Genomic DNA, 25,395 nt, shown 5'->3' on the forward strand with positions numbered 1-25,395 from the left:
GCCCAGAAGACTTGAAGTGCACGTAAGGGATGCTTCGAGGAGGCCATGAGGTAGGGGGCGCGCCCATCCCCCTGGGCGCGCCCTCCACCCTCGTGGGCCCCTCGTGGCCCCCCTGATGTATTTCTTCCACCTATATATCTCCATATACCCTAAAAACATCCGAGAGCACAATAGACCGGGAGTTCCGCCGCCAGAAGCCTCCGTAGCCACCGAAAGCCAATCTAGACCTATTCCGGCACCCTGCCGAAGGGGGCAATCCCTCTCCGGTGGCTATCTTCATCATCCCGGTGCTCTCCATGACGAGGAGGGAGTAGTTCTCCCTCGGGACTGAGGGTATGTACCAGTAGCTATGTGTTTGATCTCTCTCTCTCTTGTGTTCTTGAGGTGATACGATCTTGATGTATTGCGAGCTTTGCTATTATATTCTGATCCTATGATGTTTCTCCCCCCCCCCTCCACTCTCTTGTAATGGATTGAGTTTCCCCTTTGAAGTTATATTATCGGATTGAGTCTTTAAAGATTTGAGAACACTTGATGTATGTCTTGCCATGCGTATCTGTGGTGACAATGGGATACTACATGATTCACTTGATGTATGTTTTGGTGATCAACTTGCGGGTTCCGCCCATGAACCTATGCATAGGGGTTGGCACACGTTTTCGTCGTGATTCTCCGGTAGGAACTTTGGGGCACTCTTTGAGGTCCTTTGTGTTGGTTGAATAGATGAATATGAGATTGTGTGATGCATATCGTATAATCATACCCACGGATACTTGAGGTGACATTGGAGTATCTAGGTGACATTAGGGTTTTGGTTGATTTGTGTCTTAAGGTGTTATTCTAGTACGAACTCTAGGGTTGTTTGTGACACTTATAGAAATAGCCCAATGGATTGATTGGAAAGAATAACTTTGAGGTTGTTTCGTACCCTACCATAATCTCTTCGTTCGTTCTCTGCTATTAGTGACTTTGGAGTGACTCTTTGTTGCATGTTGATGGATGGTTATGTGATCCAATTATGTTATCATTGTTGAGGGAACTTACACTAGCGAAAGTATGAACCCTAGGCCTTGTTTCCTATCATTGCAATACCGTTTATGCTCACTTTTATCACTTGCTACCTTGCTGTTTTTATATTTTCAGATTACAAAAACTATTATCTACTATCCATATACCACTTGTATCACCATCTCTTCGCCGAACTAGTGCACCTATACAATTTACCATTGTATTAGGTGTGTTGGGGACACAAGAGACTCTTTGTCATTTGGTTGCAGGGTTGCTTGAGAGAGACCATCTTCATCCTACGCCTCCTACGGATTGATAAACCTTAGGTCATCCACTTGAGGGAAATTTGTTGTTGTCCTACAAACCTCTGCACTCGGAGGCCCAACAACGTCTACAAGAAGAAGGTTGTGTAGTAGACATCAAGCTCTTTTCTGGCGCCGTTGCGAGGAGGTTAGCGCTTGAAGGTATATCTTTAGATCTTGCAATCGAGTCTTTTAGTTTCTTGTTTTTATCACTAGTTTTATAAAAGAAAACTATAAAAAATGGAATTGAGTTTGTCTCATACGCTTCACCTTTTTAATATATTTCGTGAGTATGATGGAAAGGATATTTGTGCTCAAGTGCTAGAAGAAGAAATCTATAAAATGTTTGGCACTAAATATTTGAATGATGAGCATGATTGCAATGTTGTTAGTATGAATTCCTTGATTATCCATGATTCTAATGATATGCGAAGCCACAAGCTTGGGGAAGCTATGTTTGATGAAGATGATATTTTTCCCCCAAGTTTTGATGAGAAAATTTATTATGATGAAAGCATGCCTCCTATTTATGATGATTATATTGATGAAAGTGGATTTGGAGAGGTCACGACTTTATTTTGTGATGAATTCACTATTTCGGAAGAGGTTCCAATTGATTATGAGAACTAAGTTGCTATCTATGATGATTATTGTGATGACTTTTATGCTATAAAGAATAATGATATCCATGAAACTTTTCATCATGATTTTAGTTTTCAATTGGATTATGCCTCACATGATAATTATTTTGTTGAGTTTGCTCCCACTATTATTCATGAGAAGAATTTTGCTTGTGTGGAGAGTAGTAAATTTTCTATGCTTGTAGATCATGAAAAGAATGCTTTATGTGATAGTTATATTGTTGAATTCATTCATGATGCTACTGAAAATTATTATTAGGGAGGAATATATGCTTGTAGGAATTGCAATAATATCAAGTTTCCTTTCTATGTGCTTAAAACATTGAAGTTATGCTTGTTTTGCCTTCTTATGCTAGTTGATTATTGTTCCCATAAGTTGTTTGCTCACAAAATACCTATGCATAGGAAGAGTGTTAGACTTAAATGTGCTTGTCACATGCTTCATGATGCTCTCTTTATGTTTCAATTCTTATGTCTTATGTGAGCATCATTGAAATCATCATGCCTAGCTAGGGGCATTAAACGATAGCGCTTGTTGGGAGGCAACCCAATTTTATTTTTGTTCTTTGCTTTTTGCTCCTGTTTAGTAATAAATAATTCATCTAGCCTCTGTTTAGATGTGGTTTTATGCTTTTAATTAGTGTTTTTGCCAAGTAGAACCTTTGGGAAGACTAGGGGAAAGTCTTGTTGATCATGCTGTAAAAAACAGAAACTTTAGCGCTCACGAGAATTGCTGCCAATTTTTATTGGAGAGTGCTATTTAGTTAATTCTTTTTGAAGATGATTAATAGGTAAATTCCTCACGTCCAAAAATTTATTTGGGAATTTTATGAGTTCCAGAAGTTTGCATTAGTTACAGATTACTACAGACTGTTCTGTTTTTGACAGATTCTATTTTTCATGTGTTGTTTACTTATTTTAATGAATCTATGGCTAGTAAAAGAGTTTATAAACCATAGAGAAGTTGGAATACAGTAGGTTTAACACCAATATAAATAAAGAATGAGTTCATTACAGTAACTTGAAGTGGTGTTCTGTTTTCTTTCGCTAACGGAGCTTACAAGTTTTCTGTTAAGTTTTGTGTTGTGAAGTTTTCAAGTTTGGGGTAAAGATTCGATGGACTATGGAATAAGGAGTGGCAAGAGTCTAAGCTTGGGGATACCCAAGGCACCCCAAGGTAATATCCAAGGACACCAAAAAGCCTAAGCTTGGGGATGCCCCGGAAGGCTTCCCCTCTTTCGTCTTCGTTCATCGGTAACTTTACTTGGAGCTATATTTTTATTACCCATGATGTGTTTTTTGCTTGGAGCGTCATTTTATTTTCTTTCGTTTTGCTTGCTGTTTGCATAAAATACCAAGATCTGAAATTATTAAATGGGAGAGTCTTCACATAGTTGCATGATTATTCGACTACTCATTGATCTTCACTTGTATCTTTCAGAGTAGTTGTCATTTGCTCTAGTGCTTCACTTATATCTTTTAGAGCACGGTGCTGGATTTGTTTTATAGAAACTATTGATCTCTTATGCCTCACATAGATTATTTTGAGAGTTTTAAATAGCATGGTAATTTGCTTAAAATCCTAATATGCTAGGTATTCAAGATTAGTAAAATTTTCATCTGGGTGCATTGAATACTAAGAGAAGTTTGATGCTTGATGACTGTTTTGAGATATGGAGGTAATAATATCAAAGTCGTGCTAGTTGAGTACTTGTGAATTTGAGAAGTGCTTGTGTTGAAGTTTGCAAGTCCCGTAGCATGCACGTATGGTAAACGTTATGTAACAAATTTGAAACATGGGGTGTTCTTTGATTGTCTTATGAGTGGCGGTCGGGGACGAGCGATGGTCTTTTCCTACCAATCTATCCCCCTAGGAGCATGCGCGTAGTGCCGAGGTTTTGATGACTTGTAGATTTTTGCAATAAGTATGTGAGTTCTTGATGACTAATGTTGAGTCCATGGATTATACGCACTCTCACCCTTCCATCATTGCTAGCCTCTTCGGTGCCGTGCATTGCCCTTTCTCACATTGAGAGTTGGTGCAAACTTCGCTGGTGCATCCAAACCCCGTGACATGATACGCTCTTTCACACATAAACCTCCTTATATCTTCCTCAAAACAGCCACCATACCTACCTATTATGGCATTTCCATAGCCATTCCGAGATATATTGCCATGCAACTTTCCACCATTCCGTTCATCATGACACATTCATCATTGTCATATTGCTTAGCATGATCATGTAGTTGACATAGTATTTGTGGCACTGTTCATAATTCTTTCATACATGTCACTCTTGGTCCATTGCATATCCCGGTACACCGCCGGAGGCATTCATATAGAGTCATCTTTTGTTCTAGTATCGAGTTGTAATCATTGAGTTGTAAATAAATAGAAGTGTGATGATCATCATTTTCTAGAGCATTGTCCCAAGTGAGGAATATAAAAAAAAGAGAAAGGCCAAAAAAGAGAGAAGGCCAAAAAAAAGAGAGAAAGGCCATAAAAAGAGAAGGCCCAATAATAATAATAATAATAATAATAATAATAATAATAATAATAATAATAATGAGAGAAAAGGAGAGAAGGGACAATGCTACTATCCTTTGCCACGCTTGTGCTTCAAAGTAGCACCATAATCTTCATGATAGAGAGTCTCTTGTTTTGTCACTTTCATATACTAGTGGGAATTTTTCATTATAGAACTTGGCTTGTATATTCCAACAATGGGCCTCCTCAAGTGCCCTAGGTCTTCGTGAGCAAGCAAGTTGGATGCACACCCACTTAGTTTCTTTTGTTGAGCTTTCATACATTTATAGCTCTAGTGCATCCGTTGCATGGCAATCCCTACTCCTTGCATTAACATCAATCGATGGGCATCTCCATAGCCCATTTATTAGCCTCATTGATGTGAGACTTTCTCCTTTTTGTCTTCTCCACATAACCGCCTCATTATATTCTATTCCACCCATAGTGCTATGTCCATGGCTCGCGCTCATGTATTGCGTGAAAATTTATAGGTTTGAGATTACTAAAGTATAAAACAATTGCTTGGCTTGTCATCGGGGTTGTGCATGATGAGAGGATTCTTGTGTGACGAAAATAGAGCATGACTAAACTATATGATTTTGCAGGGATGAACTTTCTTTGGCCATGTTATTTTGAGAAGACATAATTGATTAGTTAGTATGCTTGAAGTATTATCATTTTTATGTCAATATGAACTTTTGTCTTGAATCTTTCAGATCTGAATATTCATACCACAATTAAGAAGAACTACATTGAAATTATGCTAAGTAGCACTCCGCATCAAAAATTCTGTTTTATCATTTACCTACTCGAGGACGAGTGGGAATTAAGCTTGGGGATGCTGATATGTCTCCAACGTATCTATAATTTTTGATTGCTCCATGCTATATTATCTACTGTTTTGGATGTTTATGGGTTTTATTATACACTTTTATATCATTTTTGGGCCTAACCTATTAACCCAGAGCCCAGTGCCAGTTTTTGTTTTTACCTTGTTTTAGGGTTTTGAAGAAAAGGAAAATCAAACGGAGTCCAATTGACCTGAAACTTCACGGAACCCATTTTTGGAAGGAAAGAAGCCCAGAAGACTTAAAGTGCACGTAAGGGAAGCTTGGAGGAGGCCACGTGGTAGGGGGGCGCGCCCACCCCCTGGGAGCGCCCTCCACCCTCGTGGGCCCCTCGTGGCCCCCCTGATGTATTTCTTCCGCCTATATATCTCCATATACCCTAAAAACATCCGAGAGCACAATAGATCGGGAGTTCCACCGCCAGAAGCCTCAGTAGCCTCCGAAAGCCAATCTAGACCCGTTCCGGCACCCTGCCGGAGGGGGCAATCCCTCTCCGGTGGCTATCTTCATCATCCCGGTGCTCTCCATGACGAGGAGGGAGCAGTTCTCCCTCGGGGCTGAGGGTATGTACCAGTAGCTATGTGTTTGATCTCTCTCTTTCTCTCTCGTGTTCTTGAGGTGATACGATCTTGATGTATCGCGGGCTTTGCTATTATATTTGGATCCTATGATGTTTCCCCCCCCCCCTCCACTCTCTTGTAATGGATTGAGTTTCCCCTTTGAAGTTATATTATCGGATTGAGTCTTTAAAGATTTGAGAACACTTGATGTATGTCTTGCCGTGCGTATCTGTGGTGACAATGGGATACCACGTGATTCACTTGATGTATGTTTTGGTGATCAAATTGCGGGTTCCGCCCATGAACCTATGCATAGGGGTTGGCACACGTTTTCATCGTGATTCTCCGGTAGGAACTTTCGGGCACTCTTTGAGGTCCTTTGTGTTGGTTGAATAGATGAATCTGAGATTGTGTGATGCATATGTTATAATCATACCCACGGATACTTGAGGTGACATTGGAGTATCTAGGTGACATTAGGGTTTTGGTTGATTTGTGTCTTAAGGTGTTATTCTAGTACGAACTCTAGGGCTATTTGTGACACTTATAGGAATAGCCCAACAGATTGATTGGAAATAATAACTTTGAGGTGGTTTCGTACCCTACCATAATCTCTTCGTTCGTTCTCCGCTATTAGTGACTTTGGAGTGACTCTTTGTTGCATGTTGAGGGATGGTTATGTGATCTAATTATGTTATCATTGTTGAGGGAACTTACACTAGCGAAAGTATGAACCCTAGGCCTTGTTTCCTATCAATTCAATATCGTTTATGCTCAATTTTATCACTTTCTACCTTGCCGTTTTTATATTTTTCAGATTACAAAAACTATTATGTACTATCCATATACCACTTGTATCACCATCTCTTCGCCGAACTAGTGCACCTATACAATTTACCATTGTATTGGGTGTGTCGGGGACACAAGAGACTCTTAGGTCATCCACTTGAGGGAAATTTGCTGCTGTCCTACAAACCTCTGCACTTGGAGTCCCAACGACGTCTACAAGAAGAAGGTTGTGTAGTAGACATCACGGAGCTCCGGAACAAGCCCCAAGATGGGATCTCGTGGATACAGAAAGTTACGGCGGTGGAATTAGGGTTTTGGCTCTGTATCTGATCGTTTGGGTGTACGTAGGTATATATAGGAGGAAGGAGTATGTCGGTGGAGCAACAGGGGGCCCACGAGGGTGGAGGCACGCCTGGGGGGGGGGGGTAGGCGCGCCCCCCTACCTCGTGGCCTCCTCTTTTCTTTCTTGACGTAGGGTCCAAGTCTCTCGGATCTTGTTCATTGAGAAAATCACGTTTCCGAAGGTTTCATTCCGTCTGGACTCTGTTTGATATTCCTTTTCTTCGAAACCCTAAAACAGGCAAAAAAACAGCAATTCTGGGTTGGGCCTCCGGTTAATAGGTTAGTCCCAAAAATAATATAAAAGTGGATAAGAAAGCCCAATAATGTCCAAAACAGTAAATAATATAGCATGGAGCAATCAAAAATTATAGATACGTTGGAGACGTATCAGCAGCCCATTGCTCGACCGGTAGAGGGGCGCGCTGAACTCAGGACGGTCTTCACGGGGCCTGCGGAGGCGCGCGCAACCGACCGGCCAGGTCGGTCGCACGGCGTAGATGAGGCGGATCGCGGCAGCGAGCGGGTGATCAATCCGATCGCGCGCGAGGTCAGGGACGCCGCTCGGTGGAGGCGTGGTGGCAGCGGAGTCCGAGATGAAGCGGCGGCGGCGGGCGGCAGGGCGGCTATGATTGGCTGCCGCATGGCGCGAGGCCGCCGTGTCGGGGTGATGCAGGAGTCCCGGTCGGAGCAGGGCAGTGAGGGCCGGCGTAGATCGACGGGCGGGCCGTCGCGCGAACAGCGGCGATGAAGGGCCGCCGCATGACGCGAGGCCGCCTGGTCGGGGCGACCGGCAGGTCGACGCGCGGACGACACGCGAGGCCGCCGGGTCAGTCAGGAAGCCGGCCGATCACGCCGGTGTTGGAGTAGAGGCGCACGGGGTTGACGGCGGCGGTGGGCGACGCAAACCGGATCACATGGACCAGAAAACCAAAAAGGAGACGCCGATCAAAGCGACCGGCGAGAGAGAGAAAACCTGGATCAAATGATCGGAAAAAAGACTCTAGGGCAGCCGGCCAACACGGCCAGCGGACGAACCCTAGGTACGGGCGGCGCGGCCCCCGACGACGGTCATGGAGGCCGACCACCCCAAGGGCAGTGCGCGGGTGCGAAAACGGCGGCGGCTAGGGTTTAGAACCCGGAAACTGATACCTTGTTAGAAGGGAGAGAGGGATTTGGTAGAATAATCGTTGTATTGCTTGAGCCTCGTGGACATATATATAAGAGTACAATCATCTACTTAAAATACAAGACAAGCGAGACCAAATTCTAGTCTATCTTATCTTTCTTAATAAACATTATACTCAACAGGAAATGCAATCTCACGAGCACGTCATGCAATCAAACAATCGTGATTGCTCCTACCCAGTACTCAGGTTCGACCCTCTCGACCAAGTTCACAAGTTCACAACGAGCTCAAGTGCAGACACGTACACCCAGAGATAGACGACACATTTATCATACAAAAATGTATCCGTCCGCCCATAATATAAGAGCGTTTTTAACACTATATTAATGCGAATAATGCTCTATGGGACGAAGAGAATAATTCTTTCAACAAGGCGTGTAACGTTAATTAAGCAATTGCCCCGAACTTGAACTTGAGTCAAGAAAGACGACACTGGCGTGGCGTGCCATGCAGTGAACGAGCGCGCGCATCACTGCTCTCTTTTTGGTACAAGGAGTAGGAGAACATCAAAGGTTTGCAGCAAGGGAATGAGCAGGTGGGGCTGCCCCGTTGCATCACCGCTTACAACATGCCGTCGGTATCGCAACACAACTCGCCGCAGACCTCGCCACCCCTTCACACTATCAATTGTACCGGACGTCGGTGACCGCCACCCCAGCCATGCGGCGCCGGTGGTCAGCTCCTCCCAAGCACACATCATGCCGACGATCCGGTTTGCATCACTGGGGCGACCTTGTGGCTTCGGTGGCGCCAGAGCAAAGCCCTCTTCGTCCCTTTGAAGCACGGAACGCATCCTCCCCTTGCAGCAGGCCACAACTGATCTCGAAGCAACGATCCACCATTGCGTAGCATCCCCAGCCCCGTCCGGTTTGTAACATCCTGTCAACCCCTCCTTTGCACCGGGAAGTGAGACAGCAGGCCTCCGAAACTCCGCCTCTTGTGATCTGGTATGGGAGAGGGCCGGTCAGGTTTTTGGGGAGCGTTTCCGCGCGACTGCTGGATCCTTGTTCATTGTGGCTGCGATCGACGACGAGTTCCCCAACGACGACTTCTTCCCTGATATCGATGACCTCTTCGACGACATGACGAATGACGCATCTGCTTCCGCTTCTGCTGGTCCGTATGTCATTTATCATCTGCTTCCGCTTCTGCTGGTCCGTATGTCATTTATCATCTCTGCTAGGGTTAGTGTTTGGAGTACTACTAGTTGCAATCGATATAAATATGATGTCTTTTCTTTATGATTTCGGTTGCATGACTAGTTTCAACAATGAGCTGTATATCTCAATTATCCCCTCTATAATGTAAATATGGTCAAACTTTACGGAGTTTGACTTCAGACAATTCTTATATTCATAGTAAAAAGGACCGAAAGAAGTATATATTAGTGAGTATACTGGGTTCATACATATCAGTTCATCAATCCAATATTGTAAGGAAGATATATAGTAGATTAGTTGAACAAGCTCCGACAAAAATAAGGGCTAGTTTTTTTAGTGAATAGTTTTTTTTGCTAATAAAAAATAAGGGCTAGTTGATCAGGAGTTCACATACTAAGATTTCCAAGCTAGTTACTCGTTTAAACTTCAGGGTTTGGCCTTCTTCGTTTTGTTTTATTATCTTGACAAGCACATAATTTGTGCAATGTTTGAATTCATTCATATTTCTTCTTTTATAGCAAAATCATATGTTCTAGAAAGTTTAGGGCCTCATCTTGCATTTCGCACCGAGCCTCCGAATTTCTGGAGACAACCCTTGTGGCGGCAGGTGCCACGTGTCGGCCGGCGCGCCTGCCGCCACAGCTCGGGTGTTCTCTTTTGGCATTTTGTGTGCGACATGATCCTTTTTGTTAGTTTTGTTGGGCTGGTGGTCTTTTTGGACAAAAAAAAAAATCCAGCAGATGTGCATGCATGCACTGCTCTGGTTCGCTTGAAATTACTTTAATCAGGTATCTTTGACCGGGAATTGTTTAGTTTGGTGTCGCTGAACAGCCAGCCAGCCATCGATCAGTCTGGTCTGGGGTTGAATTGAAACTGGCGTCGCGTGAGCACCACCTTCCAAGTTCCAGCGACGCGACTGCCACTCCATCTGCCTGCCAATGGGCGCGGGTGGATTAATCAACGACCGGACCCGCATCATGATTCTCCTGCCCTACACGCGGGACCCACCGTGCGACTTATTTGGCAAAGCTGGAGTGGACGTATACGGACTAGGGAGTAGGTCCTCCCCTCCCTTGGACTCCAAGTCTCCTTTGGCCAAAATCACTGTTTTGACCTTTTCAGCAATCTTTGTCACAAAATAAACTCGACATGAAAGTATTTCACGATCTGACCCTTTTAACAACGTCATAGCCCGTGACGTTTTTTCTCCATATAAAAATGCCAAGGTGTCTCGCGCTTCAGCTCCACATTCAAACGCCAAGCATGTCGGTGTTGCTGGCCGGGCCCAAACGCCAAAGCTCATGGCGTTTCTAGCTGACCACAATTCCTCACAACTCCTAGCATCCATGCCAGGCCATGACCACCTTCCCAAGCTCCGTCCTAAGCTGGTCCCATCCGAAATATGAGCATGCAAAGCTAGCACAAAATTCTAATTGATGCACGCGGTGAGGCGCGTGGCTGGGTTGGGGTGGAGCAGGCGGCTCACGAGGCGCCGCGTCGGATGGGACACCACTCTGGGAGCGTGTACTCGCAATGGTGCACCTTCCTACACATCTCGACGATGTTGGAGTCGTCGAACGGCAAGCGGCCGACGAGTAGGACGTAGAGGATGACGCCGCAGGAGCAGGCGTCGGCCTTGACGCCATCGTAGCCCTTGCGGCGGAGCACCTCGGGGGTGGCAAAGGCGGGCGTCCCACAGGTGGTGTGCAGGCGGCCGTCGTCGCGGTGGGACTTCGGTAGCGCGGCGAGGCCGAAGTCGCAGACCTTGAGGTTGTCGTTGGTGTCAAGGAGGACGATCCGCTGCTTGACGTCGCGCACGTGGCGGTAGATGATCGCGGAGACGAGCTGGAGGAAGACGCGGCGCGCGGCATGCTCGGGGAGGGCTGGCGGGAGTTTCAGCTAGAAACGCCATGAGCATTGGCGTTTGGGCCCGGCCAGCAACGCCGACATGTTTGGCGTTTCCATATGGAGCTAAAATGCTAGCTAGATTGACGTTTGAATGTGGAGCTGAAGCGCGAACTACCTCGGCGTTTTTATATGGAGAAAAAACGTCATAGGTTGTGGCGTTGCTAAAAAAAGTCAGATCGTGAAATACTTTCATGTCGAGTTCATTTTGTGACAAAGATTGCTGAAAAGGTCAAAATAGTGATTTTGACCCTCATTGCCACGGAGGCGCCCTCATTGCCATTGCCATTGCCATTGCTGGAACTGGAAGCCAGCGACCATTATAGGAGTAATTATATTTGTAGCCCGGCCTGCACTGATGATTCCATTTCAATTCGTGGATTAGTCTTCACATACTCCTTCCGTCCGGAAATATTTATCCTTGGAAATGAATAAAATGAATATATCTATAACTAAAATAACTCTAGATATAACCATTTTTAAAACAAGTATTTTCGAACGGAGGAAGTATAATTTATTAGGAGGAGGCTAATTAATCCCCTGCCTGCCATCAACCGGCCGCCCAAGTACACTGGTACTACGAAAAATTCAACATGCATGCATTTGAGCGTGGCCTCCACTGTGTCACTGTCCAACATGTTGAAATCTTATCAATACTGTACGTACTAGTATCTGATATAGTAGTTGGACAAGATCTTGTAGTGCCGCGCGCGTGTGTAAGTGCGTGTCGATGTCTCGATGATGCAGCCAGGGGCAGCAGTTTACGCCATGCGCGCTTGTTGCTGTCGCAGCTCACAGTTCACACACTATTAGTTATTGCCACTACTACAATTCACTGTTAGTTTTTACTCCCTCTGTTCGGAATTACTTGTCGCAGAAATGGATGTATCTAGATGTATTTTAGTTCTAGATATATCTATTTCTGAGACAAGTAATTCCAAACGGAGGGAGTACTACTATATGATCATTTGATGATCGACGTACTACATGTGAAAATGTCTTGCTTGGTGGGCTAAATTACCAACACGCGGGCTCATTTGGTTGCATGGAATCCCTCCGGGATCCCCGCTTATTCCATGGCCCGAGAAACCATGGACAAGATGAGCCCCGGAAAGTCAACCATGACATTTGGGCACCCATCTGGGTGAGGAACCCCGACCCTTTCCACAGCCTTTCCCCGGGATACAGTTCCACGACTCGGTAGGTCGGGAAAGAGAACCCTCGCTCTATTTAGGTTGCCGGCGCTAGTTCGGCCCCTGGGGGCGACCTAGCTCCCAGTCACGCCCCCAAGCGCCGGCCCCAGGATGCGGGAAATTTAAAACTTGGTCGTTCCTGCCCTCAAAAGACGCCATAACTCCGGCGATCGGACGTAGTTTGGCGTTACAAAAAACAGAGCGTCGCACGCCGCAAGTTCGTGTGCATGATTCACTCGGCGGGGTCGGCTCCAGGCGTTGGCGGAGTCGGCGCGCTCGGGCTCGGCGGTGTCGGAACTGCTTCGGTGCTGGGCTGTGTCGGCGCGGCTTCGGCACTGCTGGGCGGCGAGTAGAGGCGTCGTTCGGGCTTGGCGTCCGTGTGGTCGTGGGCGCGGGAGCTTGCGTCGTCGGCGTCGTCGGCGTTGCCGTCCGCATCTGATTCAGGATGAGGCCGCGCTCCGCCATGTACCACGGCCTGAGATTCTCGTCGTCGCTCTGGAGCATGTCCGCCCCGCCCATCAGAAAAGCCATGTCGGTGTTCCTCTTCTTCGCGGCGACGTTCGTCCGGAGCAGGTCGAGCTTGATGGCGCTGTTCTTCATCAGCGACGACCACCGCGCCTCGGTCTTCTCTTCACGTAGGACGGCCCGGGCCTGGGCGTCGGCGAGGCAATGCTCGATGGACTCCTGCAGTCGCGCGGTTGCCGCGTCGGCATTTTTCCCCTTCTTTGCCAATTTGTGGCCGTCCAGCCGCCCCTCACTCGTGCCCGAAGTCGTCGCGTCCGGCTTGTATGTCTCCTTGGCCTTGTCGAGGGCACGTCGGACTTCCGCCCACTTCTCGCACTTGTCAATGCGCTTGTAGACGTGGAGGTGCTTCAAGTCGGCGTCTTGGTTGTCGCCCCGATACATGGCGAACATACGCAGCAGCTGCGCGGAGGAACAAACAGTTAGCGGGCGGCGGGCGTAGCCGACGAAGATATGCGGGCAAACGGCGTGCGTACCTGATCCTCAACGCTGGCGCCGCTCTCCGGACGAGCCGCGACCTCCTCGACAATTCCATGCCATTTGTTGCACGCCAACTGGATACGCACCAATGGTTCGCCATCGCCTTGGAGCCGCGCTGCATGTAGACGCCTTTGAAGTACGGGTCGACGAGCTTCCGCTCGTCGAACTCGGCCTTGATGCGGTCCCAGTACGTCTCCAAGCTCTGGTTCATGCCGGTGGTCGGGTCGAGGCAGACGACTTTCCATGCTTCGGCGAGGCATTCCTCCTCCTTGGACGTCCACTTGATGCGCCGTTCGCCTGACCTAGCCGCCCGCTTCTTCTTCTTCTGCGCCCCTTCATCAGAACAGGAGCCGGCTCCTCCTCCTCGTCCTCCTCCTCCTCCTCGGGTTCCTGCGCTTCGTGCGCGTCCTCGCCGTAGACGTAGCCGAGCTCGGCCTCCATGTCGCCGTTGAGATCCACTACCTCGTCCTGGGTGGCAAACCCGGGAGACGCGGCGGCCGCGGTCGATCCTGTCGCGATGATGTCGTCCATGTCGGCTCCTGTGTCGTCGGCGTCGCCGAGGTGCGAGAAGGGCAGCGGACCACGTCGGAGATAGGGCGTCGGTGTGGACGCGTAGGCAGCGGGCGGCGAGTAGTTGTATGGAGGGTACTGCACGCCGACGAAGGCGAGCGAGGGTGTGCGCGTCGCGGGGTGGCCATGGGGGAAGGTCACGTTTGGGTTGAACCCACCGTGCGCGTCGCCGTCGGCGTAGCCGGGCGACGACGATCCCCATGTAGAGCCGACGCCTTGCTGTCCCCAGAGCGCGTACTGGGCGTGGCTGATGGCGGGTGGATTCATCATCCCCGCGTGGTCGACCGATGAGGAAGACGCCGCCGCACGCGCCGCGTTGTCGCGGGCCTTCTTGGCAATGGCCCTGTTCCGCCGGTCGGTGGTGACTGCGTCACGTCGCTGAACTTCCACCCTCCAATCGGCGCTCGACATGCCCGGTGGCTTCGATGGCGGCGCCCTCGGCTTCCTCTACTTCGGCTGGGCCACGGTGCCAGTCGTGGTTGCCGCCGCGCGCGGCAAGGCGTACTTCTTCGGCAGCATGGCGGCGACTGGAAGGCGAGCTGAAGGGGGTTTGGCGGGAGAAAAGGAGAGAATGGCGGGAGGAAGGCGAGCGAGCGGGAGAGATGCGAGGAAAAATCGTCAAGAAACGGCGGGAAAAGGCCCTCGGGTCGCCGCCGGGGCAGGCCCACGCGCCTTTTTCGCTTGCGCCGGCTCTTCAAGCGCCCCCAGGGCGCCGGGTTCGGCCTGAGTCCGCCGGCACCAGTTTTTGCCCAAGTCGGCAAAAAACGGGATTCTGGGGACGCGTCTGGGCCGTTTTTTTTACGCCGGCGCGACAAAATCGCCTGAAAAAAACCTGTTGGAGGCGCGGCTGGAGATGCCCTTACCAGTTACCATCCCAAGAACCAAATGAGCCCGTAGAGTACATGCAATTCCCGGGAAAAAGCTAGCTGGCTGGCTGGCTGGAGATCGATCGAACGCGTTGGGCGCGTAGCTAGCTAGCATATCAACGTCGGCGGATCTGTTGCTGTTGACATGAATGTTTCAGGATCACAACAGCGACATATACAATTACTCGCCGTTGCACTCGTGCAATATACTGCGAGTGAGGACCGACAGGGCACATGCGTTCCCACGCACGGCGTTTACACTGCACCGTACGAAAGCGGCGGCGGCACAAGCGACCTGCATCTGCATGCGCTTTACCAACGTCTCACGCGTAATGCTACGAGTTGTACACAGGAGAGCAGGCGCCTCGTCGATCGCCTTCTCCGCTGGACCCCGTTGGTTCGTACCGGCCGGGCGGCGCTAGCTAGGCGACGCCGCGCCGCCGCGTGATGGGAACGAAGCCGTGCTCCGGTCGGTCGGTCTGAGAGCGGCCGGGGACCAGCGTCCAGCGGCGCGCCCCGTCGGCTGGCCGGCTGGGTGCGAGCAGATCGTGTGCAGTTTTAGAAAACTGGCCGCGAAACCAAGGCAAGGATCTCTAACGCTGACCGTATGTAGTTAATATTGAAATCTCTGAAAAGACTTACGTTCTCATGATCAAACGTGGAGCAGTAGTCTCAGTGTTGAAGCTGGCGTGAGCAAACGATGTGGACGGCATATGCCAGTGGACGCGGGAAGGGTTAATCAACGACCTGCATGAATGAATGAATAATGATTCTAGGAGTACATGGCCCATCAGCCGACGGCCGGCCGGAGAATTAATTCCACCCTTGGACTCCAAGCCTCTGCCTGATTTAATTTCCCTAGCTCCCTAGTTCTCGGTGTTGGAAACGACCCTAGGCTCATATGGACGCTCATGATTCCTTTACTTTTCTTGGTGGAAAACTCATGCGTCGCCAAAACTTCAACAAACCCGGTTCCTATCCTTCATTTATGTAAATTAATTAATTCCATGACTTCTTACCTTCATTTATTATCTCAAAAGCAATCGTCAATAAAACAATGATAATTGGCAGTTTTATGCCTCTACTTCAGCTACCCTCGGTTCCTATCCTTCTTTTTGACGAGGAACCCTATATTTCTATCATTCTAGCTATGAGATAACAAATGATGCAAGTGAATAAAAATAGTAGTGGTCATTGGTGACATCTTAAGTTGTACCTTATAAGTTGATGAAGTTATAATGGGCTATGGAGTTATATATTGACCATCCAGGAAGCAAATATCTTCACACATTCTGTTATAATAGTTGTCACCATGAAGACCCCTGCATTTATATTTGACATTAGCAAATGCAAATAACTACAAATATCTTTATAACTTCCATTATATTTTTGCATATGAAGATATCTGGTGTTTGACACTTTCATAACACATGAAGTACTATGACTACAAAACACTTTTGTAACAAGATTGATAGTTAACAAGACACCGATGCTCCTCGCACTACTGGAATTTGCTTGTACGCCGGGTGCAAGGCTCTTTGCCGAGAGCCAAATCTCGGGCACTCGGCAACCTTACATATGCCGAGAGCTGCACTCGGCAACACTGGGTTCACGGCAACTAGCCCATGTTGCTGTGAGAGGCTCCCGGCGAAGAGGCTACACCCGGCAAACACTACGTACGTCGAGAGCTACACACGGCAAAGAATAGCAACGTGGCATGCTCGTTCGCACCTGACGGCGCCGTCAGTTTCTTTAGACTTTACCGAGAGCCGAATATAGACGCTCGGTAAAGACTTTTGATGACTTCTATTTTCCTTTTTATTTGGGTGTGATTTTTGGCCTCTATTTGTGTCTGGTATTTTTTTTTTGAGAACTATACCGAGAGACGATATCACTTTCTTTTTAAATGTGTGTCTCTTTGGCACTATCATTTTGTGTATCATATTTCAGAACTGGTAATCACTAAAGTTTCACCAACCACTACTCCACTCGGTGCGGGTCAACACCGTCGACCGTCGGGGCCACCAGATGGGTGCTCGGTCGGAAAGCCGTCGCACCAACATGCGTGTGGCCTAGGCATACGTACGAAAGGGTGTTGTGGTGTCTGAATACCCAGTGCACAACATTGACGTGGCAGATGCCTCACGTACATGAAACACAGGCGGGAACGTTGATGACTGGATGCGGTTGTCCCCAGATCTAGCCGGCGGTGGGTGATCTTGTGAGGGAATGGCCTCAACTTGGTCTAACGCCTCGCAATGACCTGTAGCAACATGGAGAAGCAGGTATTCACCGTGCCCTACTCCCTCTCGGTGCCGGTCAATATCGTAGACCGTCCGGGGCCACCATGGCCGCTCGGCCGGAACACCCGATCTCGGTAAAGTGGGTGATTAGCCAAGCATGTAAAAAACAAAAAGGACGAAAATAACAAAAAGTAGAATAACCAAAAAAAAATAACAAAAAGTAGAATAACCAAAAAAAAAATACCGGCTACACATGGAGAAGGAACCTTTAGCTAGGTTACGACATTTACCGAGAGCCGACAACCGGCTCTCGGTAAAGTATATAACACTTTCCTTTTTGATACGTACACCCAGAGATAGAAGGCGCATTTGTCACAACGAGCTCAAGTGTTAGACACGTACACCCAGAGATAGAAGGCGCATTTGTCATACAAAAATGTATCCGTCCGTCCCACAATATAAGAATATTTTTTATGCTATACTAGTGTAAATAATGATGTTATATTATGGGACGGAGAAAGTAATTCTTTCAGCAAGGCGTGTAATGTTAATTAAGTAATTGTCCCGAACTTGAACTTGATTCAAGAAAGACGAGACATGCGTGATCCGTCGCCTAGCATGCCATGCGGTGAACGAGTGTCCGCATCACTGGTCTTTTTTTTGGTACAAGGAGTAGCAGAACATCAAAGGTTTGCCGCAAGGGAATGAGCAGGTGGGGCTGCCCCGTCGCATCACCGCTTACAACAGCCGTCAGTATCGCAATACAACTCGCCACTCCTTCACACCATCAATTGTACCGGACGTCGGTGACCGCCACCCTGGCCATGCGGCGCCAATGGTCAGCTCCTCCCAAACACACATCATGCCGACGACCCGGTCTGCATCACCTGAGCGACCTTGCGGCTTTCACTAGTAGAAAAAGGGTCAAATGTGAAGCACATTAGTGCCGGTTTGAATTTGAGCCGGCACTAATGTGACAATTAGTGCCGGTTCCAATGGCTAGGCGGGCGGGCATCATTAGTACCGGTTCGTGGGCAACCTTTAGTATCGGTTCATGCCACGAACCGGTACTAATGAGGCCAGTACTAGAGTTTTTTATTAAGCTGATTTTTAGTCCCACCTCGCCAAGAGAGAGGCAGTATGAACGGTTCATAAGCCGTGAGTGCAGAGACAATGACAAAGAGGTGCAATGCTCACCTGCACGTTGATTAGCTTCAAGCCTTTCGGAATAAAATAGATTGCACTGAGTTATGTGCAGTGCAGTCTACACTATTTCGAAAGGCTTGAAGCAAATTAACCAGCATTGCACATGTTTTTTTTTTAATAACTTATTTGAACTCCGGACTTCTTTTGTGTTCAGTATGCAGCATTCAAAGCGACGTCATCAATTTTCAACATGTTCTGACATCATTTGTTGTTTTTCGGTCATTTACCTAATTGTTTAGAGAGCTAAATGGCCGTGAAGTTGAAAATCACTACAAAATGAATTCTGAAAATGTTGAAAATTGGCATGGTATCATCATTTCACCCGCATAGCATGTGCGAAAGAGTAGAGAGGGTCACAGCAAAAACTGAACGCACTTCGTGTACAAACTGGACAAACTCTTTCGGAGTATCAGGGTTTCGGACGAGAACTCATCTGTTACATGGGCACTTCAATGTTTTTTAAAATTATTTGAACTCCGGACTTCTTTTGTGTTCAGTATGCAGCATTCAAAGCGACGTCATCAATTTCCAACATGTTCTGACATCATTTGTTGTTTTTCAGTCATTTACCTAATTGTTTAGAGAGCTAAATGACCGTGAAATTGAAAATCACTACAAATTGAACTATGAAAATGTTGAAACTTGGCATGGTATCATCATTTCACCCGCATAGCATGTGCGAAAGAGTAGAGAGGTTCACGGCAAAAACTGGACGCACTTCGTGTACAAATTAGACAAACTCTTTCAGAGTATCAGGGTTTCGGACGAGAACTCATCTGTTACACGGGCAATTCAATGTTTTTTAAACTTATTTGAACTCCGAACTTCTTTTGTGTTCAGTATGCAGCATTCAAAGCGACGTCATCAATTTTCAACATGTTCTGACATCATTTGTTGTTTTTCGGTCATTTACCTAATTGTTTATAGAGCTAAATGACCGTGAAATTGAAAATCACTACAAAATGAATTCTGAAAATGTTGAAACTTGGCATGGTATCATCATTTCACCCGCTAGCATGTCCGAAACAGTAGAGAGGGTCACGGCAAAAACTGGACGCACTTCGTGTACAAACTGGACAAACTTTTTCGGACTATCAGGGTTTCGGACGAGAACTCATCTGTTACACGGGCAATTCAATGTTTTTTAAACTTATTTGAACTCCGGACTTCTTTTGTGTTCAGTATGCAGCATTCAAAGCGACGTCATCAATTTCAACATGTTCTGACATCATTTGTTGTTTTTCGGTCATTTACCTAATTGTTTAGAGAGCTAAATGACCATGAAATTGAAAATCACTACAAAATGAAGTCTGAAAATGTTGAAACTTGGCATGGTATCATAATTTCACCCGCATAGCATGTGCGAAAGAGTAGAGAGGGTCATGGCGAAAACTGGACGCACTTCGTGTACAAACTGGACAAACTCTTTCGGAGTATCAGGGTGTCGGACGAGAACTCATCTGTTACACGGGCACTTCAATGTTTTTTAAACTTATTTGAACTCCGGACTTCTTTTGTGTTCAGTATGCAGCATTCAAAGCGACGTTATCAATTTCCAACATGTTCTGACATCATTTGTTGTTTTTCGGTCATTTACCTAATTGTTTAGAGAGCTAAATGACCGTGAAATTGAAAATCACTATAAAATGAACTCTGAAAATGTTGAAACTTGCAGTGGTATTATCATTTCGGAGTATCAGAATAGAGAGGGTCACAAAAAAACTACTCAGAAATAAATAGAAGAAAATAAATAAAGCAGAAAAAAATAAAACTATATAAAAAATTACTCAAAAATAAATAGAAGAAAAAAAATAATGCAGAAAAGGAAAAAAACTATATAAAAAATTACTCAAAAATAAATAATGCAGAAAAAAACTATATAAAAAATTTGTTGGGGCTCTGCCCAGTGAGCCTGCCAGACCTACGGTGTGCAAATGCAGGCCCAGAAGGGCCAGCAGACTCACAGGGCAGCGCGCCCTAGTTAGGGCATCTCCAGCCGCGCCCCCAGTAGGCCTCCCCAGGCGTTTTTTTTTGCGCCGGCGCCGAAAAATCGGCCCAGCCGCGCCCCTAGGAGCCCGATTTTCGCCGGCTTGAGCCGAAAACAGCGCCGGTGGACCCAGGCCGAACCCGGCGCGCTGGGGGCGCCTGGGGGCGCCGGGGCGAACTGTTTTGGCGCGAAACAGCCGCGGGCCCGCCGCGTCAACAACTCTACCCTCTTTTCGGCCCTTCGTCGTCCTCATCGCCTCGTTTCCCGCGGTGAATCAATGCCAAAGCTGTCGCGCTGCCGCGCCGGTCAGCCTGCGCCATTGATGCCTCACGGGCGGCGCAGTGAAGACCGGATGACGCGCGTCCCTCCCCCTCCCTCGCCCGCGGTAGTTTTTCCCTTTTTTTGTAAAGTATGTTTAAATCTGAACGAACTCACCGATGTTTGCGTTAAATTTGAGTCGTGTTTGCGCCGTATTTGACTTTTTTAAAATCCCGTGGGGGGCCGCGACTGGGGGGCATCACGCCCCCAGTGCGCGGTTTAGCGCCGGTGCGCCTCCAGGGGGCAATTTTTTGCCCCTCCTGGGGGCCAACGGCTGGAGATGCCCTTAGGCCCAGAAGACAGATATATAGAGAAGCTCGAAGGAGCAGCCGCGGCTGAGTTTATAAACCAGTGCGGCTGCCCTTCGCTCGGCGAGGTGGGACTAAACATTGTGCACCGCCGGTGGCAGCGCACAACCATTAGTACCGGTTGGTGGCTCCAACCGGTACTAATGATTGGGCCTTTAGTACCGGTTCGTGGCACGAACCGGTACTACAGGGGCCGTTTCTCGCCCTTGGCCTGGCGAAAATTGGCATTTAGTACTGGTTGTTGCTCCAACCGGTACTAAAGACCCCTCCTATATATATGGCACTTACGAAAAAAATCAGTTTCATCGACCACCACTTCTTCTCGATCCAACTTCTTCGCCGCGCCCGTCGCCCATCGCGCGCCGCCCTCGCCGCCCCCGCCGTCCATCGTCGTCGTCATCGCCGTCGCCCCCGCCACCCGTCGTCGCCGTCACCGCCGTCGCCCCCGCCGCCCGTCCCCGTCGCATCGCCCGCCGCCGCCCGTACGCCGCCGCCCCCCGCTCGTACACACACACATACACACACACAGAGACACACACACAGACACACGTTGTTTTACTTATTTTCTATTTTCTGTTGTTTAGACTAATGTTAGATAAATTACGTAGATAATAATGTTAGAATGTTAATGTTAGATGAATTATATGGAAAAGATGTTAAATATTAATGTCAATTTTACATGAATTAGAACAAGTTGAACTAGTTGAATTAGTATAGCTAGATATTAATTAGGTATATATATGAGATTTGAACTAGTTGAATTAATATAACTAGTTTATTTTTAGTATGAAAATTAATAGAACAAGTTTATTTTTAGTAAGAAAATTTAGGTATATGAGATTTGATGATCTAATCAAAATATTACTATATAGAACTACCTATTTCATTTTAGTAAGAAATTAATAGAACTAGTTTATTTTTAGTAAATGCTTAGTTGAATTAATAGAACTAGTTTATTTAGTTGAATTAATAGAACTAGTAAGTGTTTAATGTTTCACCTATATATGAACATATGTTAGATATTAATGTCAAATGTTAGATGAATTAAATATAAATTATATGTTAGATATATATTTAATTTAGTTATATGAGATTTCATTATCTAATTAACATTTTATTATATAGAACTAGCTACCTTATTTTTAATAAGAAAATTAATAGAACTAGTTTAGTTGAATTAGTTGAATTAATTAGTTGAATTAGTTCAATTAATTAGGTATATTTTTCGTAAGTGCTTAGTTGAATTAGTTCAATTAATTAGTTGAACTAGTTGAATTAACAGAACTAGTTGAATTAATAGAACTAATAAGTGTTTAATGTTTCACCTATGAACATAGAAATGTCGTCTGACGACGAACACGATTTCATTACGTGCGAATACTGCGAAGACCAGCGCTGTCTGTGCGGCAGAAATTTTCTAATTGATGATAGACGCTTCAACATCAAGCTGGATGAAAACTTCGAAGTGGATACAGTAAGTCATAACGATAAGTCTTTTTTCGTAATTAAGCATGACTTATGCTTCATTTGCTTCAATTTTTAATTTTAATTTTTCACTATTCTACTAGCGTATCCCCCGCCATGCAAGAATTTTTGTCTTGAATAAGATAGGTTTCAGTCCTGATGAGACTATGGAGGTAAAAAGAGTTTACTTGAAGACCGAGCATGGTTATACCTTCAATGTCAAATTATACAATGCAGACACATACACCTATTTTGAATACAAAACTTGGCAAGCACTATGCAAGGCTTATGCATTTGAGCCTGATATGGTTATCACCTTTGATATACGTCCGGAAGATGATATTGAAGGTAATAGAAACATCTGGGTCGATGTGCAGACGCCTTCAGGTCTACGATTATGTGAGTTTCTCAACCATATTTATGTCTTTGATATGAGATTATTTGAACCAGTTGAATAATTAATAGATCTCAATTTATACTGACAGCTTATTTCCAATCAAGCAAACATTTCCTGCACTTGGTAGACAGGACCGTCCACTGTCCCGGGGCTGAACTAAACTGCGAGGAGGCAAGTCATTATGTTTCATGGCTTGATGATCTTGATGCTGTCAAGACAAATTTCTTTCCTGCACTTAGAAATGTTAGTACTCAAAACGTGCGACCAATAGTGTTCGTACTCAACTACGATCACATATATTTAGGAAAGATGGTAAGATTTCTACTATTTCTCCTCATTGCATCTTTTGCATACATTATTTTTTTAAGCTAAACTTCATTGCTAAGTGTGTTACTATACAATGTTCTTCAACAGGGACTCCCGATGAATGTTGTGCCTGATTGAATCGAGACTAAAGATACAATGAATATTGTTAGCTTACGGCCAAGATATCCTACAATGCACTTTAGTGCATTCAGGATTTCTAATAGCGAGGAATGCTTAATAGTAAAAGACTGGAGCAAAATTGTGAACGATCACAGAGAAGTACTAGGGGGCAGCAATCAGAAGCGCAACCCATGATTAGGAGACAGGTTCATCTACATGCTCCAATATGATGAATCAGCAAAGCTATGCATGTTCTATGTTATTTTACCTGAGAGAGAGCAGCAGGAGTGATTAATTAGCTAGTTCATGCTCTTAGTACTTGTCCTCTCATGTCCGTGTTCTTCGTCTTGAACTTAATCTCAAAGAGTGATTTGCTTTTGTGGTGTTATGAACACTTATAATATCATTACTCCCTCCTTTCCGGTATATAAGGCTCAATTCAAAAATCTCACCAACCAAGGTAGATGATAAGTGGTGGAATATTTTTTGTTGTTTGCAAAAGCACCCAATTAATGCTCTTGTTTTCCTCAAAAAATTATATTTACGAATGCATTAATTGCAATGCATGCATGCATAAAGTGCATGCATTGGTCAGTTTTCTCTTAATACTTGCATGCAATGATTTAATGCACCTTGAAGTCTGAACATGTGATGGGGAACAACCAAATTGAGCCTTATAAAATGGAAAAACTGAAATTTTGAGATAAGCCCTATAAACCGGAAAGGAGGGAGTACCATGTTGAACTCGATGATATCTTTGCTATGAAAACCGTTGGTGATGATATATATGATGCAAGAGTTTTTATATTAATATGATGATGATGATGATGAGTTATTATATCATTTATGAAAGAAACTGCATATTAGTTTCAACTGGATGGATTGTAGCAAAGTGATCAAGTATATGCCATATCCATATTACCTCGATCACTTAAGTAGGCGATCAAGTATATATAATATGGATATGACATATACTTGATGTCTTAGCTAGGATCCACGCATCCAGTCAAACTAATCTGCGGTACATTCACCTAATGATTTAACAACTCATTATAATGTAAAACAATCACTAAATTAAATTGAAAACACAAAATTAAAGTAAAAAATAAAAAATAAAACCAAAACACACCCAAACATTTAGTACCGGTTGGTGTTACCAACCGGTACTAATGTCCTACGCGCCCACGGAGCTGGCTCGTGCCACGTGGTTGCCCTTTAGCACCGGTTCGTGTTGAACCGGTACTAAGGGGGGGGGGGCTTTAGTGCCCACAATTTAGTGCCGGTCACGGAACCGGCACTAAAGGGCCTTACGAACCAGTGCTATTGCCCGGTTCTGCACTAGTGTTCGGTGGCGCCACAACGAAGCCCTCTTCGCCCATTTGAAGCACGGAATGCGTCCTCCCCTTGCAGCAGGCCACAACTGATCTCGAAGCAATGATCCACCATTGCGTAGCATCCCGAGCCCCGTCCGGTTTGCAGCATCCTGCTAACCACTCCTTTGCAACATTGTTTCCTCGACGAAACGCTATACACGATCTTTTGCATGCAGGTGGTTTGGAGGGCTGCCTCGCGAGACCTTGCGCGTGGGTGAGAGAAGGTGAATTGAAGAGAGGAGAATGGAGAGAAAAAACACATTGAGGAGGAATGGAGCTCACGGGGAAGATGATGCAGATTGTCGGAGACGGTTCCGATAAATCCCTAGGTAGGGGTATCCCAAAGAGGTGAGTAGGACGGTGGTAACAAAAGGTGAGTCTTTACCTAGGTTCGCAAGAAAATATCTGGTATTCCCATCCTTGGGTACTCTCGGTGCTCCAAGTTCAAAAGCAAATCTTAAATGTTTTCAAAATTTTCTAAAAAAAATGTGAATGTTCACAAGGAATGTGACTACAACCCCTAGAAATTTCAGGTCCAAATTCAAAATGTACATTGAGAAGCAAAAAAGTGAAATCCGGATGTGAATAATGTCAATGTTGATTTTGTCTTTTTTACACTATTAATGCCAGATTTCACGATTTTTTTTCTTAATGTGCATTTTGAGTTTGGACTTGAAATTTTTAGGGGTTGTAGTTACATTCATTGTGAACATTCATAATTTTTTTTGGAATTTTTTGAAACATTTATGGATGGATTTTTGAACCTGGAGCACC

The sequence above is a fragment of the Triticum urartu genome, chromosome 1A, assembly GCF_056163025.1.
Source record: "Triticum urartu cultivar PI428250 chromosome 1A, HENAU_Tu73, whole genome shotgun sequence".
NCBI classification, from domain to species: domain Eukaryota; kingdom Viridiplantae; phylum Streptophyta; class Magnoliopsida; order Poales; family Poaceae; genus Triticum; species Triticum urartu.